Consider the following 6,848-nt stretch of genomic DNA (forward strand, 5'->3'; position numbering starts at 1 on the left):
CAAAAAAAAAAAAAAAAAAAAAGATAACATTTTTAGTGCATGATTTGCAGTAAATAGTCTTGTCCTCTAAAAAAATGCTCATAATATTAGCACATCCTATCAGACTTTACTTCTGCTACATCACTACTGAGCAGCTGTTTTGGGGGTTTTTTTCTCGAAGAACTAAACAAAATAATTGTAATGCAACTTTTCTCTTTTTGGACTTTGTCTTTTTTTTTTTTTTTACATGCCACCCAAATGATGTCACTTAAATGGCTTTAAAATGCACAGACTTTCAAGCCATAATTATTGGACAAAAATATCCTGTGCCTAAATCCACACAGTAATAACGCAATTAAAGTGGTCTTTTTCAGGCTTGGTAATCTTCTTTGACAAGGCTTACAATTCAATTAACCCCATTTAACACTTTGTTTCAACTTCCTGTGAAGCTAATTTGCTTTAAACTTACATTGCTTGCTATAATTATGCCTTAGGAAATGTCCAGTTCCAAAATTATCAGTTGTTTATGTCAGTGATGCATACATTTATTTATTTAGTGAATAGGATATTCTTTTTTACTGGAGGATTCCTTAAGGGAAATTCTACTATCTGGACTTAAATAAAATTATATTCTATCATTCAGTTAGAGTGACTTTATTGATGCCTCAAATGTCAGAGTGAGTTGTTGAAGCCTGAAAACAGTGTTGCCACCTTTAAAACGTTACCTTCTATTGTTTATTATTTTATTATCCTGTTTTAAATTCTAGAATTGATCCATGAGGTTACAACTTAATACAATCTTTTTATTAATCTCAAGGCACAACCAACACACTACCTCTCCATGTACATACGAACGCAAGCCATGGATCAAACCCATTTAATCACTGCTTTCTTGTTCTCTTCTTAGCTTATACTGCCAGACATATTGAGCCGGCAAACTTTCCATGTTCTCCCAGAGAAGGTCATTGGGCCAGCCCCAATCTTGCCTGTGAAACTGAGCCAAGATTTTCACTGCTGTCATTCAGATTAGTATTAGACGTGAGCGCCTTTCCTAAGCAAATCAGACAGTGTGAAGGACACGACCACTCTTCTATTCAAGCACGCCCGTTTCTTGTTAAATAGAGGCATGGCAATGAGTTGTAGGGCAAAGGGAAGTTTGTGGTAAGTCCTTCTTGTTCTTGATTACTTTTTAAAGAGAAAAGATGTTTCATCATGTTTGACATGAGGTGAATTTATTGCTCTGAGCAGGCCATATAACATCAGAAAAGCTTCTGCGAATGTTAAAGGAATGCTTCTAATTACTTTTTCAAAAACTGCATATATATTCCTTCTAAGAAGTAGTTTTCAAACCCTAAGAAAACTAATTTCCAAGAATTGGTAAATATGTTGATGGAGTAGTTGGAAAGCATTGGAACAACTTGTGGTGAATGGTCCTTTGACTATATTATAATGAATACAGTATCAGATCAAACGGACTGTAGAGTTGGCAGTACAGGCACAGTGATGGCCCCTTGACAGTAGGGCTTCTACTCCTGGCTGGGATAGCAGGGACTATTTGGTGTGGAATTGAGTGACCAGTGGCTGTTTCCTCTTCTGTAAAAAATCAGCCTACAGCAGTTGTAATTATTAATGAAGATATGGCAGATCAGCACCAGGTCACTTTATTCCACTGCCCCTGCACAGCAATCACAATTTTGTTGTTGATTTCTTGTTACTGACTTTTGCAAAGCTTTCACCACTAGACTTATAATCTATTTTTTTAAATATAAGATAAAAATACTTTATGAACACTAGGTTCCTGCTAGCTTTTTTGAATCAATTCAGAGCTTATGGGGGGATAGTTTACCTCTGGATAACCTAAAAAATAATCTTTAATGGCTCAGAAACAACAGTAGCACACATAATCTTTTTTATTTATGTATAATTATTTTTCCAAATGACCATTTTAAATGAACAAACCTGTACTAAAGAAGCAATAACCATTCAGTCTATTTGCTGAGTTTATTACACATTGGTGGGGTTTCAGCTTCACGCAGCTGAAGCTCCTGCTATTTGATGATGCGCTCCAGGTGTAAACAAAATGCATCTGAAATGCAGAGGGGTAAACTACCTTCACAGTGGTAGTTAGTGGTTATTTCCGTGAGCTACAGGGGCTCACAGAAATAACCACCTTCAATGCATGTGTGTGGCGAATAAGCCTTTCAGCATAAAATAAATATTTTGATCAAGGTGAAAAATCTGCTTCTTTATATGTTGAAATACCATAGTTTCATCCAATAAAACTGTCTATTTTTTGGGGAATATTATGCTGTAATTAGTAGTTCGTGATCTGTCGTTACCCTATTTTATTTTGAAAAACTCGTTCTTGATATTCTTTTTCCTGTTTGGTGCTATTGCCATTACGGATCTTGTCACAGCAGCTTCCAACCAACTGTAGTGGAGAAGAAAATAGTTTGGCTCCGTATATTGATGGCGAAGGGCAGAGAGGACGGTGACGTTTGGAGGAGTAGCAGTGAATGTGAAACAGTTCTCATTGATTAACATGACTGCGCAAGTGCTCTGCAGGATGTATGTTAGCGTGGCGGAACAGTTACAGAGGATGTAGAATGTGGCCACTGGAATAGCTATATGGAGTAGCTATTTATATGTTAATTAGAATCATTAACATCCCTTGCCAGCAGCTCTGTTCCCTCACCTCTCCATCTCTCCCAAAAGTTACCCAATCGGGCGTTTTTGGCTTAAGTAATTTTAATTCCTCCAGCCTTAAACATCAGCATATTTCCACAGTGCCACAGAATTCATGGCAGCATAAGTGGTCAAAAATTTGACTTTTCATGTGACCGAATCATGATGCTGGCTGCTTTTGACAAAGAATGGGAAATGAAATAATAATGGCACTTTGGATTGCACAGTTTAAATAGCTGAGAACACAACCAGTCCCTGATCGATTGCTCGATTGCGAAGCGACTTCATGACTGCGTAAAAGTGACTGCTTCACTTTTCTTGCTCGCACAGTTTGCCCACATCTGCTCTTGCAGCAGATGCCACATTAGGTGTGAACGCAACATAACAACTGCAGGATAGAAACTGCTTGTAAGCCTGGTGGTCATATTAAGTCCAGCTGCGAAAAGCTGGTCTTACTATGAGTGACTGATCAATGGAAACAATGCGTGCTACCAAATGAGAGTTGGCTCTACTAACTTAAAGCATACACAACACTGAATGAAAGTGTGTGAACATCAGAACAAAATATAACCAAGACCGAATGAGTGGCACATAAGATTGAATAAAATGCAAGTGAGACCAAATGAAATAGTATTATCAAATGAAACTGTGGGACACCAAATGAAATGTAAGCAAGACTGAATGAATGAAGTATTATGAAAACTCATAACACTTTTCGTCCTGAAGACGAAGACTAAAAAGCAGATTAGACTTCTGCAACCATACACATCAAATGTTGCTTGGGTCTGGTCTCAAACCAGTTTTGCTGGTATGCTTCTGCCCCATCGGTCTGAAATTTCTAGGGACGCACAGGAGTTTCCCGCCAAAGCGCAAGGGGGAGCCTATTTGAGAACTCGTGAGAACTTCGGCGGATGGTCACGAGAAGTTTGGCGATGCCGGCAGGAGTGTTTATCTTCCAAAACACCAATGCTCTGCAAGATATCACAATCATGAAGTTGCTAGACATTGAAGAGGAACAGGTTCTTTTAATGGAGTTGGCAAAAAGACAGATTCACTTTTTGTAGTTTTCCATTGTAGTTTTTCCTCAGTTTTGGCGTGCCGTGGCACCGAATCCATAAGGATGACCACACAGACAGCCGGAAAGGCAGACCAAGAACCAATCACAGCTGCTTTTTGTCTGCACACTTCCGCTTGAGGGATGTGCGGGTTTGTGACCGTCCGTTTTTTTGAGGTGTGCAATGACCTCTGCAGACCTTCTGCGCGGGGGGCGTGGTCACACACAGAGACGGATTAGATGGTTGCAGAGGCTATGCGTCAGAAGCATAAATTGGTCTTAAGACTGTCAAAAACAACACTGATAGATACAGATGTTACTGTCTCTGCATCACTGCAGTAACGATTCATCCTTAAGAATTGTGAGGGACGAAACTTAAATAAGGACAAAAGGTGTTCAAAATTTGAAAAAGTACTTTCATTTAATTGTGTAAAAAGGGTTAACAAAGGCTCAAAAGCAATACAAAATAACTTAAATACAGAATCTGGGCCCAACTTAATTGAGGTCAACTGAGGATCCAACTCAAACAAAAAACTGACCTGCAAACAAAGAACTAAAGGCTGCTTAAAAAGGGATGGAGTAACCCAAGTCGACAAAATGAGGGAGGCACAACATAACAAAAGAACCAATAAATACAAAATTAACCATTCTATGAAACAAATAAAGTTTGTATCAGCAGCACCTCAAACAAAAGAACAAGTGTAAATAAACCATTCAGACAGACATTAGCTAAAGTGTGCACCCATTAGAAAATACCTGTCTAAAATAACCAACTTAAACATAAATTGTAATATAATATAAAGCAAGAAAAGAAAATACTAACACGATGTGGTGGTGGGAGGATCATCCACCACAAGAATGAAAACTTGAGGTGTGCTGGTGAACACACAGATTGATACAGATGTTATTGTCTCTGGATCACCGCAGTAATGGTTCAACCTTAAAGAAGACACCTTGGAGTGTGCTGGTGCAGGGATGTCTTCCTTTGCAGTCATATGTCAGCAGAGCAAACATGAGTCTCTCTAGGACTTTCATGATGTGAGATGTCAGGGCTACAGGCCTATAGTCACTGAGGACTGTTGGCTGAGTCTTCTTTGGCACTGGAACAAGGCTGCAGGTCTTCCACATCACTGGAACTGTCTCCAGTGTGAAGAGGTGCTGTAGAATCAGACAGCGCTGCTCTGCACAGGCCTTTAGGATACTGGGGCTGACACCATCAAGACCTGTTGACTTACTATGCTTCAGTCTCTCCAGTTGCCTTTTACTTGAAATACAGGTGAAAGGTGGAGGGAGTGGCATTGTCTTCTGATTTGGCTGATAACAAGCAAATAGAAAGAGAGAGTCAATGGCAGAGGAGGGCAGGAGGTCCATTGACCGTGGGCAGGAGAGAAAGATGCCGATTCTGATCCTAAACTGAATCTGTTGAAGAATGTATTTAGTTCATTGGCTCTGTTCCTCGACCATCTGAATACTGTGTTCACCCTTCCTGAACATAGTCTCTCTAACTTTTATTAGAGGTCTCACCTTAGCATTCCACCAGAGTTTATATTTTGGATTACAGGTTACTGTGGTGGCACTCTAAAAAACAGAGGTGGGGTATTCCTCCAGAACCACCTCTCCCTCATATGTACCCACCTCACTGAAGACCTGAAAATCAGTGGACAGAAAACCTGCAACACAGCTGCTATATCCCTTGGCCATACAGTGAGTGTTTTCTTAGTTGGCCTATCCAACTCATTGGGGGTTGATACGCTGGCATTAGCAGAATGGAGATGTGGTCAGAGACATGAAGATAGAATCGAGGAAGAGCTCTGTATGCACTATGAATTATTGAGTGCATATAGACCAAAGCGATGCTTCGATAAAGGTTTCTTGAAAGTATGATTTGCAAACTTGTTGGCATGTCAACTGGGCAATTTAAATCAGGAATTATTTCAATGCATACAAGAAAACATTTCATAATGAAAAATGCCTTTAAATGAACTTCAGTTCACTTCCAATCAGAGCAGTGTGACCACAGGCTACAACTTCACATCCAGTCTTATCACTGACAGGTTAACAGAAATTTCTGGGACCCTTCCCAAAGCTGCTTAGCACCACTTGTTAAAAGGTAAATTTTCAATGGCTTTAATTAAAGCTATAATAGGAAATCTGTGACAGCCAGAGCAGAAATATGCCAAAGCAAACTTTAAAGAAAAAACTTAATATGCATCACATTATCTTGTGCCATAGGCAAAACATTTGATAGATGAATGTTCTGAATGTTTGTCTTAGATTTGAAATAGTTGAAGTAGCCGTTCAAAGTCAAACCTGAGATTTATAACGATTTGTTACCACTGCAAATGACACAGACAACTTTATTTTTATTCTCTGAGCTAAGTCCCATTGTCAGATGTCACACTGTTTTCCAAATCTGTTATTTCTTTCTGGATAACATGACCAGGGGGAATGTTTTTGCTTTATTTTATGTATCAGTGTGGGAGGTTTTGCTTTCTATATATCAGTTTTAAGGGAGCAAATAGTAAGAAATTTACTGTAAAATTAATTCTCACTTGTCAGACAGAATGGAAGTAACATTTGGGCAACTAAACCATTAATAATTGATTTGGGGGGGTATAATGTATTTTTTTTCTCATTTTAAGTTGTTCATTTGAAAGAAATGGGACTCTAGACCTCTCAGTGTGTGTGGAACCTGATCTTTTTGACAAACCTACCTTAACATGGATTTATTCCCATAATGTTCCCTGTCCCTTTAGCGCAGGTGTACCACAAGGATGTGTACTCAAACCAGTCAACTTTTCCTTTGTGCAGGGCTACAAAAATACATACATGGCTCAAATGCTCACTTTACATTTTGTGATATGTGCCTCAGTCCTCAGTGTGGTGTTACAACGTTGACCTTGTTCTGAGGGGGTATTTAAATTAACTGCAATATATATATATATATATATATATATATATATATATTTTTTTTTTTTTTTTTTAAACCATGAAAAATACGTGAAAAGGAAAAGATTTTGAAATCAAATATTTTAAAGTGGCCATTTATTCCTACATTTTCTGTCCTTTTTCGTGAAAGGTTATCTTTGCCTTTTTGGTATGCTTTACAAAGGTGATATTCCTTCTTAAA

This window comes from Cyprinodon variegatus, unplaced genomic scaffold (assembly GCF_000732505.1).
Source record: "Cyprinodon variegatus isolate N-32 unplaced genomic scaffold, C_variegatus-1.0 Scaffold151, whole genome shotgun sequence".
Classification (NCBI taxonomy): domain Eukaryota; kingdom Metazoa; phylum Chordata; class Actinopteri; order Cyprinodontiformes; family Cyprinodontidae; genus Cyprinodon; species Cyprinodon variegatus.